The 15,690-nt window shown below is 47.7% G+C and overlaps 1 protein-coding gene across 2 annotated transcripts in view; it reads left to right on the forward strand.

Moving 5' to 3' along the window:
• Positions 1-582: 582 nt before the first annotated feature.
• Positions 583-15,690, forward strand: part of LOC146799884 (uncharacterized) — a 58,893-nt gene continuing 43,785 nt past the window's right edge. For both annotated transcript variants that reach the window (XM_085620815.1, XM_085620816.1), the window contains exon 1: positions 583-721. The gene's annotated coding sequence lies outside the window, so the exon portion shown is untranslated. The remainder of the gene's footprint in view (positions 722-15,690) is intronic.

The raw sequence follows: 15,690 nt of genomic DNA on the forward strand, positions 1-15,690 counted from the left end.
AAAGGGGAGAGAACTACAGATGCAGCCAGGAAGACATGGAACTACAGCTGCACAACACCACTTATGACCCGGAAGAGAGTGGGCTGCAACTGGAGAACGCAACATACAATTTGGAAGAGAAGTGACTGCAGCTGTCTGGATTGTACGGAAGTTGTAAAGCTAAAAATAAGCAGAGCGCCGTGCATTATACAGGGCAAAGGCTTAACGTGGAAGAGAGGACAGCTGTACAACACTCAAGACTGTGTACAATCAGAGAGAGGACTGCAGCTTCACAAGACAGTGTACAATCACAGAGAGAGAGAGTAGACTACAGCTTTATTCACAGCCAGGAAGGAGAGGACTTCAGCTGCCCAACAGACAGCATAGCCTAGAAATACGATGAGAGAGGCAAGCTGATACCCGGAAGAGCAAGGACTGCAGCTGACGAGAACCAGCACAACTGTAAACCAGGAAGTGGCCTGCAGTGCTCAGCTTACTACCAATGAGAGAGGGGACTGCACAACTTCAGAGTTGGCTCTAGCTGAGCAGCATCTGCCCCTCTGCATCCAAAGAGTCGGTGACTCCTCCTGGTACTCGAGTATAATACGACTGGCAGGTTACACACATCTCTTCACCAAACGCGAACTCTACTTGCCTTCCTTTCTGAAAGGGACAATTCCTGTATAAGTAAATACAAAAGAAAGAACTAAGACCCCTGCTGTCTGCCAGACCTTCTGCTGAGGTATGTGCTTTGAAGAATTCTGTGTGTTTGTATTTGCCCGTCTTTTTTCGTGTAGTTTGTGTTATATTATCACTGCACGTGTGAACTTTTAGTATTGTCTGCATTCTGTTACTGTGTCTATTTTTCTAGTATCATTCTTTTTCTATCCTATGATATGTGTGAAGACCTTTATTGTATGATTATTTAAAATCTTTTACAAAGGAAGCAACAAAAGTGCAAGTTAAAAGCATAAGATCTGATTTAAAAAAAACATGTGTAAAAAGCAGAAATACTATACAGTGATTAAACACAGTCCATATAGTAGCAGCATATGCAGAATTTGGCGTATGGAGTGTGCAAAGTACAATTATCGGAGGTGCTTGGTATGATTATTTAAAATCTTTTACAAAGAAAGCAACAAAAGTGCAAGTTAAAAACATAAGATCTGATTAAAAAGACGTGTGTAAAAAGCAGAAATACTATACAGTGATTAAACACAGTCCATTTAGTAGCAGCATATGCAGAATTTGGCGTATGGAGTGTGCAAAGTACTATTATCGGAGGTGCTTGGACATGGATTATTCAGCTGACTCTTCTCTGGCTGTTCGTATGATCATTTCAGCAGCCGCGTAAAACTTCTCGATTAGTGCCAGTTCCATCGGGACAATAGTGGTGTAAATATGCCTTGAGGCCTCCTTACATGATCTCACGCTGTGTTGTATGAACATGGTTCTTAGGTACAAGCGCCTTGGAGAAAGCAAGACTGGGCAACAACAAATGACACGCTCTGCGGTTTCTGTATGATATTGACACAGGCAGCAGCCGAAGCCACTTGGTGACCAGTTTTTCCAGTGGGCTCTGTAGTCTTGTATTGGCAGGGTTAAGAGCCTCACTCTCATAACATTTTGTAGGGCTTTTCTTGCAAGGCCGGCTTTTAAATAAGGCTGGCATGTGGTGCTTTCATGTGAGATGGTGAGGCCTTCTGCACCATGGACCAATCTGATCCGTTCAAGGTCCTGTTGCCTCGAGATATTCTTTCCACACTTTTTTAGCAGGAGCTTTACTCTACCATTTGTTAAAGATATATCTGTAGGAGGTTCGATTGATGGACCCAGTGTTTGTTTGGCACTCTAGAGATACCTCGCCCAACGACTGTTATTGTCTGTGAAAACCACCTGCAGCGCTGCCCTGATAGAGCCCGGACTTGCATTGGTCACGTTGTGTTGGAATTTGACTATCTTTTTTACATTCAATATCCATTGCTGTAATATTGAACTCTAGTCTGATCAATGATCGCCTGGTCATATGGGGTAGCTTAAAGACTTTTCTATACGCCATTGTGTATAGACTCTCCAGTTTTTCAGTCAAGAGACCAGGAAAGACAAGATGGCCATAGCTGTGGGTTGGCAGTAGCTTTGCTTGCATGACACGTCGGATCCCCTCCGTTGAGTGACTTACAAGCTTTTGGTGTAGTCTGCACAAGCCGTATGTTAGTTTAGCTGCTTTTGCCTCCAATGCTTTAACCTGCAGGGCAGGTCTGCAGGTGTCTGCAAATTGTACTCCTAGATAAGTGTACTTGTTGGTCGTGCTTATCTTTAGAGGACCCAGCTGCCAAGCCAGTGTTTGTTTCTTTGGCTTGTGACCAAATATCAGCACTTTGGTCTTAGATGCATTGGCTACAAGCTTGTTTTCCATATTATAGTTGTGTAGCATCTCTAGTGCCCTTTTCATACCAATTCGTGTGTAGTCCAACAGGACAAGATCGTCTGCATACTGCATGATTGGCAAACTAAGGTGGCCCAATTTTGGGGGAAAGATGTTAGTTTTTAGCAATGCGTCTCCCAGATCAGCAGTGTATAAGTTAAACAGGGTGGGGGCGATCACGCAGCCCTGTTTTAACCCCCGGTTTGTGAAGATCCTGGCAGTTGCGCAAGTGCTAGTAAGCTTTACTCGCACCCACGTGCCGGTATAAAGTGATATAATGGCCGCAAGCAGTTTCCGTGGTATGCCCCATTTAGCCAGTTTTGCCCACAGAATGCTTCGATCGACTCCATCAAAGGCTGCGTTATAGTCCACAAAACATGCATATAATGGTGGGGAGACGGGTCCAGATGCCTTCGTCGCCAGATATGAAAGGGCGATGGCATTATCCATGGTCGAGTTCGGACGAAAGCCAGTCTGATAGTGCGGAATTACTTGATTTTACGTGATCCATGTCTCTAGTTCTTTCAAGAGCCTTTTTGCAAATGCCTTTCCTTCCACATCCAGTAGTGCAATCAGTCTATAATTCCCAGGGTCTGATGCATCCCCCTTTTTGTAAATGGGATGTAGAATGGAGCCTTTCCATGAGTCCAGAACAACAGAAGAATTATAGCAATGATTGAATAAGGTTTGTATGTGGGGTGCCCAGAATTCACGATCTTCCTTAAAGATATTCCCAGGCAGCCCATTGGGCCCTGGCGCCCCATCCTTCCTGATGCCCTGGAGGATGGTTAATATTTCTCTTTCTGTTTGGTGTAGCTCCTCTGCGTTGCTCTCCTCATGTTGGAGATCTTCATCTTTAACACTGCATTCCATAGTTGTTTTCTGGTCGACATATAGGTCGGTGGCATGGACAGCCCATTTGTTAGCGGGCATGGCATTATGAATTTGATGGCCACCATATAGGCCATTAATGTATCCCCAAAATTCCTTGCTTTTGTTGGGTGCTAACAAAGTATAAATGGTTCTCCATTTTTCCTCTATGCTGGATTGTTTTAGTTGCCAAACGATTTTTTTGTGATTTTTTTTTTCTTGCTGTCTTCAGTTGACTTTCCGTGTGGATAGACTTTTCCTTCTTATACCTTAATTCTGCCAGTCGGCAGCTCCTTTTGCTCTGAGTGAAGATTTTTCTATCCTATGGTATTAAACCTTCATGTGTGTACGTGCATGTATATAATACTCTATTAAATGCCAATCTTTAATCCTTATAGAAGGACCCGATTACATCTCTATTTCCAACCCACCTTCAAGACTATTGTGTTTCTCATGCATTATTACTTTTCTATCGCTGTCTTTTCTTGTTATTCATGCAAATACATCAATTAAGCACATTAAGTATAAAACCCTATGTTACCTATGTAGATATTATTTTTTTCCATTGATCTTGTAAAGCGCTCCGTTAGCCTTGAGGCAAGTCTGCATTATGTAAATACTTTAGATAAATATGTATGTACCAGACCGAATGTAATCTTCTGTCTTTACTACTGTTGCTTGTGGGATAAGAGCAGACATTCGCTGTAGACAAAGCCTGCTTGCATCACTATCTCTTCTCCCTTTCTCAAAATTAGCAATCAATAGCTTTTATTACAAGCATATGATCTCTCTCATATATATATATATATATATCTTGTGCCAAATTTAGGTTGCTGTCAGCCTCTGCTTAAATCTTCAAAGCTCCCCCCCCCCCCTTTCAGCCTTTTTGGGCGAGACCCTCAGCTGTTGCTGTGTGGTGTCGCTTTCACATTTTGTATCAGCTTGCTGGGGTATTGTGCAGATATTCATTTTGCAATGGTGATTTTGTTTTGGTTACACAAAATGAGAATACCTTTGTGTCTCCCCGGTTATAGCGAGGGGCTGCCTGGGACCTTCCTTGTGAGGGTCGCCCTTTAGCATGTGAGAGCTGTGCCTATCCCCAGGGGGCGAGAGCTGCCTGCTGCAGACTCCGGACATGGCTCAAAATAATGTTTTGAAACACTCTCTGGAGCCTCCTGATGCCCATGTCTGCATTTTGACTGCTTTTCTTCTCGTGGGTCTTTCTCTTGCCCTCCTTACCTCTACCCACATCCTCTATGGTTTTCTAAAGAGGACATACAGGAGGGTTGATTGATTGCTGCACTTTATAAATTTAAAATCAGTTACCTGAAGGTGTCAAGGCACTATAGATCACCGTCCAAGGAGAGAGTCCACCAGTGTTCTCAAGTTGGAAGCTGACTACAAGCATAATAGCCAGGTCTTAAGGGCCTTCCTAAAGGGCAGAGGCTGAGATATGGCCTTTGTGTTTATTAGAGTGTTCCAGAGTTTATTGGCAGCAGTGCTAAAATCTTTCTTATGGTTTTCGGTACATTAAGCTGTAGTTTAGAAACTGAGCAGAGAGGGAGTACCAGCCAAACATGGTTTTTGGTCTTGAAGGACATCGCGGGTGCCAAATTTGGCTTCTGTTGGACGCTTTCTGAGCAAAGACCATCTCTGATCCTTGTGCACTGTTGCAAAGTGACCTGAGTAGGCATTTTACGTGTACTCCACCTGTCACTGTAGTTTTCCTCCTCTACAACTCTGGAACACGGCCTTACCTCTGCCCACTCAGACTAACTCCGGCTGCCCTCAGAGATCCAGTTTCTGTCATCTTTGTGAGGAGCACAACAAGAGTAAAGAAAAACAAATGTATGATGTGTATAGTTAGTATTTTAACATGCCAACATTCATGCATACCAAGCTTCCATCTGTTATCAGTTATTTAGGGACCATTGGGAATAGCAGGGGCTGCTGGGTTACTGAACTGTAAATGAGCGGAACTGAAACTGCTGACCTTTCGCACGTGTCCGAAACATTAACAATGCACCTGGAAAAACTGAATTCCAAACCCACTCACTAAACTCCTGACCAAGGAGACACCTTGCAGCGCCCGCATCAGTGGAGACCTATTGGGTTTGCCTGTCTTTCATCGCCAGATGTCTGCAGCCACAGCTGCTGTCTACTACAGGCGTTTGTCTTTGCTCACCCAGCTTGCTTTACTTACCCTTGTGATGCATTAATGAAGCCGAGTTTCCTTGTCAGACCTTACCAGCATCTCTCTGTGAGTTACGAATTAATACCGTCGTATTCGCCGAGCAGTATATTTATAGGCGTTGCTTGCTTTTTGTTCAGTGTGATTGTTGCAAGCGTTATAACCGGTTCATCCCTGTGTTGATGCAGTGAGCTGAGCTAAATCACGCCTGTCCCCAAGCTTGTCAGTAATCTCTATCTGCAGACCTCTTAAAAAAACAGACTCTACATAACCAGTACATTTCAATAAACACTGAGGGATTTGCACTTTTGAGGAATTTGGAAATACATTTTAAGCATTACTGAATTAAAACTGTACACTTGAGTACATCTGGTACAATTTTACTGGTCTATTTGTGCATTGTAATGCTGTCACATTTTCCAGTATGGGAGGTGAAAAGAAAGGACATTGATTTACAGAGGACATTTGATAACTTATTATGCCATGTGCCGAATCGGCATGTTCACTATAATTTTTGTATGGACAGGGTTTATTACACAGTGGCGCTTGTAGTTAATGTTCGGTCAAACCTTCCATAGGACGATGTTTTTTTGTTTGGCACCATTTGATAAATCCTCATGAAACTTTCCCCAAAAAATTCATCAACCTCGGCTACTTCCTGGAAAGATTTGGGGTGTTCCATAATGAGGGCTTATAAAATGGGGTGGAGGGTCCCAAAACTAGTTTTTCCGGTGCCATTTCCCATAGGAAGATTAGGCATTGATACAGAAAAAACTGCTGAATAGAATTGCACCAAATTTGGGGGAAAAACTACCCCTTTATTCAGAAAGTGTACTGTTGTGATTTGTTGTAAATCTTTTTCCGCCGTTTTTGAAAAATTAAGGTCCAAAAATAAGTGACAGATTGTCCCAAGGGACTCTGCAGAACCGTAAATTAAAAAAAGAAAGAAATCTGATTGGCAGAGAGGTTTTTAGGTCTTGCCTGAGCCAGCACATGCATTGCTCTAGCAAGACTTTTAGTTACTGGGCTTCAAAAAGCCGACCACAGCTTTTTGTGAGGCACAGAGCGTGCGGTTACGCGCACAATCGCACGCGCCTCGCTCCGCCTCTCCATATTGCTCGCGCTTCAACGCTACTCCCCCTCCCCCACCACAGAGCGCGTCTCGCGGCCGCGCGTCTTTTTGTTGCTTGTTATTTTCTCCTGCCTGTGTCATTGGCAGTTGTTCAGCTTCAGTGCCATCTCTGCTCCCAGCTGCTTGTGCCATAAGTAAGTGTTCAGCTTCACTGTACAGCTCTCCTCACAGTTCACTTAATCTCCCTGTGGCCTCCTCCCGCCCGTCATTTTTAGTGTATTTACCAGTATCAGCGGGGCGTTCCAGGATCAGTCTGCGCTGCTCAAGCATGAGGCGGCCTACTGCCTAGGACAGATTGGGGACCGTGCGGCCGAGCCGGCTTTCAGGATAGTCCTGATGGACAGACAGCAGGAGCCCATGGTGCGGCATGAAGCGGGTGAGACTGCCAGTCTACCCACCCCCTCTCAAATCACTTTTATGTATTTTTTTTACCTCATTTTGAAAAATGTTTGAACTACAGGAGTTTCCATAATCACATAATGTTGATGAGGCGATGCCAAGTCTCAAACCCATTGTTCCTCAGTCGGCTTCTCTGGCCGTAGCGTTGCATCCTTCTCTCCCCGCCACCACCACCACCACCTACAATGCAACTTAAGTTGGACATAAAGAGCAGAGGCTTTCACTGTGACATTTCCAACAGCCGACTCCATTGCTGCGACTGGCCTGATTGTGTCTTTATGCTCTTTAGTTAGTTTTCGTTCGTTTTTTTCCCTTTGCGATCGGCTTCAACTTTACCCACCCTCCTATCTGTTCTTCGTCCCCCCCCATGTCGACTTCACTCACAGTTCCTTTTGCTCATTCCTCATATCACTTCCACAAACCACTTATGCGTGTTTTGAAGCTTATACCACCCTTCATGAGCACCTCAGCAACCTACAAACGATGATGTCCGTACCAATAGTTCGCTCAAAAGCTGCTGCCCAAGGTTAGCCAATTTGCACAAATAAACAGTAAATGGAACAATTAAACTATACAAAGACACGGAGGAAGCAGCACATTCATGTTTTTATTTCAGTATGCTGCAATAATAAAGCCTATTGTTTCAGTTCGGAATTTGTGTTAAGAGTCGTTGTCAGGAATTCATGCCTGTCCTCTGGAGTCCCTCTAGGGATGTCACTTTGATGATCCGACACTGACAGGGTCCCAATACCAGCTCAATGAAGACAGGAAGCAGGTACACAGGTCTGCTGTTCCTTGCGGCTTCCGTCCCTGCATTACACACATTCACAAGGATTTGCAGACCGAGTGCTGTCTTAACCTCTTCGCTGCGGCGCAAATTCCGCCGCAGCGCTCCCGCGGTGCTGACATTCCAATCGCGGGCGTGGTCATGTCGTCTCCCGGCCGTCGTCCGCACATGCCCATCGTGACTCATGACGGCCGGGAGACGTCATGAGCATGGAAGAGGTTAAGAAGAAGAATTTTTACAATAATTGCAGTACTGTTGGAGCAGCATTTTGGTGATGCCTTGCAACGGCAGCTTTATGCCCCGTGGAGGGGTTACATGTAACACAGCCCAAAGGCTTGGTTTAGTCGCCAATGCAACACCGACCGCCAGTCTTTTAGCCCCCTCGGGCCCATGGTCTGTATGGGGCGCCAGGCTGCTCGTCGAAGCTATGTTCACGCTATATGAGTTACCTACAGAACTGCATGGAAGTGATGCATTTACTTTCTGTGATCAGCAAGTCAGGACACACAAACACATTTGCGTTGGACTAAGGTGAACCGTGTGCTAATGCCCCAGAGGGCCAGAGCAGCAGGAGAGTCACCAGCCCCTGGGATCCAGCACTCCCGGGGTCAGAACTGGAGTGAAGTTTCAACAAGCATTGGCATAGCCAATAGGTGTCACCCTTGGGACCTTATACATTTTTAGCCATGCAACAGTTGCATGTTGTTGCACCAAGGCTATTGTGCTGCATAACTAAATACTTATAACATCCCAAAAGCGAGACCTATTGGCCATGCCAATGCTTGCTTTTCTTGCAGATCACTACAGTACTGCAGAAACGAAGAATCTGATTGCCTGGCTACATAACGAAAGGTGTTGCAGTCGTTATTACAGGACTCGTGGACTCGGTCCATGTGTCTTGAACTTAACTTTTTTTAAAAAAGGTACCTTGTGGTGGGCATCACAGAGGGACCCCGCTTGGGGCCAAAGTAAAATTAAAACAATTGTGCTGCCAATCTTGGTACTTAAGCTGGGTTTAGCGGTAGCTTCTGCGGCACTCCTGCTGGAGCCAGTGAGGCCCCCTGTGTGTTCTCGCCCTAATATAACAGAACCCTGAAGAAAAATGAAAATATGATTTGGGGGTCTGTAAGATGTTGAGCAATTGCAGGGATTTGTAGCAGAGCCGAACTACTGGCTAGGCCTTGCGCTCAATCTCATGCCATGCACGGCCAAAGTCCCGGTGTTACCCGTCCGCGGGGGTTGGGTGTCTGGCCTGGCTGTGGGCCAGACCCAGCGTCCAACCCTCTGCTATGCAAGGGCAAAAGGTATGCTCAGTGAGTGAGTAGTGTGAATGTGCTTAAAAGAATCCAGAAAGAAATTATAAAATGGCGTTGCAGTTGGAGCCCCAAACGTTCAAGTGACATTATAGTTGGGTGAAGATGCCTGTCATCTCGTCATGTTTTAAACCAGACAAATCTCTGAAATTCACTAGTTGTACTCTACAGTGTTAGCTTTTACCTGTGCCCTGCTATGCATTGCTTAAGACCTCCCATATTATTTAACTCATGACGTGTTCAGTGAAATTATTGATGACATCTCGTATTACACCTTTGATGTTATACGTTTGTTTTTAGGTCTCGCCTACGCAGCGTGCATGCGCTGATAGGAGGGGACCTTTTGGAATCGATCAGATTTTTGCCCAAAAACGGGCACGTTTTTCATTGCTTTCTATTGCAACGCGTGCACGTTTGGCGTTTCCCTTGCGGGGAGCGAGCGGCACCATCTTTTAGCAATTATCGCGCTCTCTCCCGCAAGGTAAACGCTGTGTGTCCCTGCTCTCGGCCACACTACTGGTGAACGCCCAGCAGCCCCCCAACCATAAAGGTGTAAAAACAGTCACAAAACAGAAGAAATGACAAAGTGAAAAGGCTAATGGCCAACGGCAGACCTATTGGCTCCACCCAGTACTTTAAACGGGCCGGTACTCGGTACCGGCACTTTTTTTTTATTTTGAGGGGGAGAGTAGCGGCACTTCTCAATAGAAATGTAATAATTCTAATTGAAGAGTACCGGCACTTCTAATAAACAAGCAGGTACTCTGGTACACAGTACCGCACATTTGTTTTTCCATTTCAAGCACTGGCTTCACCAAAGCTTGTTTAATTTATAAGTATACAGCAAGGTGTGAGGCTGGGGAGGAGTTGAAGATGAGATGAAGCCGAAGCCCTAACCTCCTAATCCAGGGAGTTTCAGTTCGGCACAAGGCTGGCACTCACCTGATCTTTGCCCCACAATTCTTGCCACCTACCCCTCTCCCCTTTTTAATCGGTGTGGTGTCACTTTCCACTATGATCTTTGGCACCTGGCTAAAGCATGTGATGTTTTGCATCAGACACTAGCATTTATTTTCGCAGCATTTAGACACCAAAAATATGGGGTACACCCTTTCCTAGGTCAGCAAAGTTTTCACCCCTTGCAGGGATATATTGTGTGTACTACAAATCCTCCCAATTCAAGGCAGAGGCATACTGCCACTTTTTGTGACAGAATCCACAATTCAAGAAATGTCACTTGTTCAACAAAGATGAATGGTTTGTCTACCTGGGGGACCCAAACTAGCAACAAATACCCGGTTGTTGGCTGTGTCCATAGAATGTCAAGGAGAGGCCCTCCTATGGTCCTCGGGTCAGTTAAAGGAAGTGGGTACTTTTGGAAAGGGTGTGCATCCCCTCTGCTGGTAACCTCTACATGCCAGGTGCCCTCCTGCGGCAAGATGATTTTCATTTCTGTTGCCTGCAGAATAAGCTCATGTGTCAAGCACAGTCCTGAATGCCAGGCGCAGACTTGTACATGAGCGATAGTTCAGTGCAAGTGACAGTCACTCAGCCGGGAAGCGCAGCAAAGGAAACTCAGTGTAGTTAAGAGGTAGTTTCATTCATCCCTTACACACTGAAAGAGGAAGAATCCGTGCCCTTCCTAAAGGACCGCTGAGTCAATCCTGCTGCTCGGGCTGTGGGCCGAGTCTGACTGATTGTTCTAGACTCTGGATTCATGTACCTAGAATCTTTTTTGCTGTTCCCACTTGATGCAAGATTTGGGTGTGGTGAGCAGCTTGTGGTTGTCACCGTTCCAAAGACTGTTAGGTGTGTAAGTGAGAATTGTGTTTCAAAAAGAGCCCATGACTCGCACAGATCTGCTGACATTCGGGCAGTGAATGTTCTTCACTCTCAGCTTAATCAAGACAAGAGAAATGTTGTGTCTTGTTTACTTGGACCGAAAGCAGGCCGTGGGCTTTCAGCTTTCTGAAGTTTGTTAAACTGATATTGCAGTAGTATTTGGCGCAGTGTATTGTATAGCTTGCAGTGGTACCTGTGAATTGTGCCAGTATCTTATGTTGGAGTCGGTGCTTCAGAATGTTCTGCTCAATTGGGTAAATTGTTGAAGAAATGCTCCTGAACTCCTGACACTCAGTCTGAGAGCACCTGTACGGTCAAGCTACCCCCCCCCCCCCCCCAGGGATCTTTTCATTGGGGTCAAAGGGGCAGAGCTGCTGAAGGAGCAGTCAGTGGGTGAGGGAGTATTGCATGGGGCAGGACTTGGGTAAGAAGACTTAATATATTTTCTTTCCTCATTGAATTTCAGGCTGCTCTTGTGCACACCCTTTGATGGTATCTAGGCTATTAGAGACTTAAGAAAAGCAGTCCCTGGGGCCATAAACTTTCATTTGGAGTTGTATATTATCACTTTAGAAATTGGAGAGCAAGTGGCTTAGTTTGACTTCTTGAAGTGCTTGCTCTAGAGGGATGAAGGCCACTTACGGATGTGCCTGTGAGTGTTGGTGACATGCTGAAGTCTATCAGTGAGCGTGCTGTGGGATCTCATGCCCAAGGTGGTGAGCGCTTAAGGAGGCACCTGAGAGTCAGAGTTTTAGACTTGCCTGGGCTGCAAGCTCACCATGCACAGCGATTATGAGTATTTCTGCCCAGTGCCGATGATGGAGGCTAAACTGACCAGGATCTATGCTGTCTTCCAAGAAATGCATTTACAAGGAGTTGGAGTTATGGGGAGCAGGCAGGAGATTAGGCCCTGTAGGAGTTGGCGGGGGCACTGGGTGGCAAGAGGTGGTGTTAGGCATGAAGATAAAGTGCAGTTAGCTGGGATTTTGAGTTGTTACCGCTGGTGGGCTGGATGGGGGTGTCGGGGAGATGGTGGTTGGGGTAGTAGATTAATCGTGGGAGGCAATGTTTTTGGTGGGCACAGTGGTTAGGAATGCTGAAGTTCAAGTTGGTAGTGGAGGAAGAGGAGCCTATTGGGTATGCCAATGCTTGTTTCCAGTGAAGGGTTACTGACGATGTGTTGAGATACGGATTCAGGTATCCGTTGGGGAACACTAATACCCCATTTACGATTGGATCATATCCGAATCCCTGACAGACTTGGTCTAGGATTATGGATATTATTGACTGGCATGAAGCCATACATGGGCAATGAACATGGATGTTGTTGATATCCGCCCATGAGTGGAGGGCGTCCTAGTTATAATTACTCTCTTGTGCGCCTTTTTTGATAGATGATGGATAGGAATAAGCCCTGAGTGAGCTCTGGATGTTGGTGAGTTCGGAGTACACAAGAAGGTTTAAGGCTGTCCAGTTTGGTATATAGCAATGGGGAATAAGTAGGTGGAGGAGTAGAGATGTTGATTTCTTATTTATGGGGGTTATGACTTTGCCCATTTTATCACTGAAGAAGTGCTTGATAGCATCGCACTTGTCAACTGAATGAGGACCAGGGGAATCTCTGCTTTGGTTGTGGTGACATGAGGTTTACAATCAGTTGAATGAGGTCATCGAGAAAATGCTTTTCCTTTCTGCTTATGGTGTGTTTCTTATCAGAGTTATGGGTGTACCATGGTGTGGAGGCTTTGGAATTAGTGGGTGGAATGTTCAGTGGAACATTGAGTTCTGCTTGTGTGTGTTTTTTTTTTTTTTTTTTGGGTGGGGGGATAGTGTTGTAGATGCAGGATGTTGAAGTTACAAGATGGTCCATCTAGTCCACGGGTATCAAATCCTAGCAGTCGATTTAAGGTATCTGAAAGAGACAATTAGTAATAGATTCCTTACCTTTAGAATTACACCCCCAGGCATCAGACTGGATCTGGAGAATTTCTTCGTCAGCAGTACCCCTGCGCGTCGAAATGTGGTGTCGGATTGCTCCTCGTTCATCGCTGGCATCGTTGGTGCACGTTAGAGGTGCCTGGTTTCAAGGCTTGCGGATCCTGCCGAAAACTGATGTCGTTGATGGATCCTCACCGTGTGTCTGTGGTGCCTGGAACGCCACTACGATCCCAAGTCATGTTCCGACTGCCGAACCATGAGTTCGAAATCTTTGCGGGAGCGGTCCCGAATTCTTCTCGAGCCCCGCCAGTCCGCTGTGCGCCGTTTGAGATTTCGGTCGTGTGGTAGGTCGAGGAGCCACCACCTCAATTTGTCTTCGAAGTCTTCGCACTCCTCCAGTAAGTTGAAGCACAAGAAGCATAGTCGCTCTTCGACCTCACCCCGTCCATTGGCCGGCGCGACAAGGGACGTGGGTGGTGCCCTTCCCACGGCTCCGCGTACGGAGCCCGAAGGGTCGACTCAGTTTCCCTCCCTGGGACCCGGAGCAACCCCTGCCCAGCATCGAAGTTTTTACAAAGAGATGCATGCCATCTTTGGGCGGCCCGACTCCGCTAGCGCGCCCTCGGGCCCTGCAGACTCGGCTGGGAGCTCTGGGCCTTTGAACTGGCGGTTTCGGCCTTGGCACCGCAGGGTCCCCTTGGATCCAGGCCTGGATCCGGATTGGCGCCAGTCGACCGCATAACACCTCCACCGGCACCACGCCCGCAGCCGACGGCGACCCCGGCCTCCACCCCGATGTGGACATGGAGCCGAACCGATTTCGGCCAGATCCGGCGCTGACAGGTACTTTTGTACCCCTGTTCCACCCTGGTTCTTTCAGGCCAGATTGGTAACCAGAGGGGGGTGAGGACGACTGGGAGGGGTCTGGAGACCCTTTAACTGACCAGTTGGAGTATGATCTGGACTGGAGAGAGGAGTTGGGAGATGTCAGTGGTCTGGATTACCCCCCCCCACCCCCCGACCATGGCATGTTGTCTCCTCCTACCGTGGCTATGGAGGAGGAAGCTGTGGTTGTGCGTAGGGTGGGCGAGGCTCTCAACCTCGAGCTACCAACGGTGGCGTTCAGGACTAACCTCCTGACGGAGGTGCTTCAACCGGTAGCGAGCTCTTCGGAACCATTCTGCCATTTAATGTAGCCCTAACTGACATCCTTTTGGGCACCTGGTCCAGGCCCAACACAGGGGCTCCTGTGGATAGGATGATCGTCTGATGCCACCGCCCGGCTCCGGGTGACCCCACTTTCCTCTCCCAGCACCCCACCCCTGAGAGCTTGGTGGTCCAAGCCTCGACGTCCAAAGGCGCATTCCCTAACGCTCCAAAAAAGCTAGATCATCTTGGGAAGATATTTTTTTTTTATCCAGCTTGGGACTGCGGTCGGTAAACACTGCATGTCTGTAGGGCCGTTACACGCACTCTGTGTGGGATACGGTAGCGCAGGTGCTGCCCCAGTGCCCGGAGGAGGCTCGTGTCGTGCTCTCCCATACAGTTGCTGAGGGTAGAGACGCAGCCAAGTTTACCATACGATGTGGACTGGACACCGCCGACTCGCTAGGCAAGACTATTTCAACGTCGGTAGCCCTTCAACACTACGCCTAGCTGAGGTCGACTGGTTTTTCCGGGGATGTCCAAGATACCCTGATGGACATGCCCTTCGATAGCCTTTGCCTGTTCGGCGATAAAGCTGACAACACGCTAGAGCGCTTTAAGGACTCTCGGGCTACGGCCAAGTCCTTCACCCACCCTGCCCAGTCTGATTTTTGGCCCTTTCGAGGCTACGGAAGGGGTGCCCCACCACGTTCTACCCAGAGCCACAGGCCGGCGCAAGCTGTTCAGCCTCTAGGACGTGGGAACCACCACCTTGGGTCTGGGGGCCAGCGAGGGGGCCATCCCACTACCGCCCCTCTGCAGCAGCCTCCAAACCCTCCTAGTCCCACCTTTCAGGGCCTCCAATCGCCAGTGGGCGGTAGGATTCGACATCACCTCCCCCACTGGCGCACCATCACGTCGAACAGGTGGATTTTGCAGATAGTCCGAAGGGGCTACTCCCTCCCCTTTGGAACTACCTCCCCGGCCATGCCACTTCAGTACCATCAGGCCCTTCACCAACTGGAAGATGCAGCTCTCTTGGCCAATGGAGCAATCGAGCGAGTTCCTACCCCAGAAGTAGGTCGTGGTTGCTATTCCCACTGCTTTCTGGTGCCCAAGAAGGACAAAGGCCTGCGTCCTATCTTGGATCTCAGGAACGTAAACCGCTTTCTCTGGAAGGAAAAGTTCGAAATGTTCACGCTAGCTCAGGTCCTGTCTGGCCTTGACCCTGGAGACCGGATGGTAGCGTTGGACTTAAGGGACGCTTACTTTCACATCCCCGTCCTGCAGGCCCATCTGTGTTACCCGCGGTTCATGGTGGGCCACAAGCACTTTCAGTTTACCGTGTTCCCCTTTGGCCTTACTAGCGCCCCTCAGGTGTACATGAAAGTGATGGCGGTGATCGCAGCTCATCTGCGCAGGTCAGGGTTTCCAGTCTTCCCCAACCTTGTTGACTGGCTGTTGAAGGCGGGCTCGCCCCAGCCAGTCGTCTCCCACCTCTAGACTACAGCGGACCTCCTGCATTCGCTGGGGTTCACTATCAACGTTGCCGAAGTCACACCTGACTCCCTCTCAGAAGCTCCTTTTCATCAGAGTGGTTCTGGACACGACGCAGTTTCGGGTTTATCCTCCTGAGCAGCGAGTCCGGGATATTCGGGCTATGATTCG

This window comes from Triturus cristatus, chromosome 8, assembly GCF_964204655.1.
Source record: "Triturus cristatus chromosome 8, aTriCri1.1, whole genome shotgun sequence".
NCBI classification, from domain to species: Eukaryota; Metazoa; Chordata; class Amphibia; order Caudata; family Salamandridae; genus Triturus; species Triturus cristatus.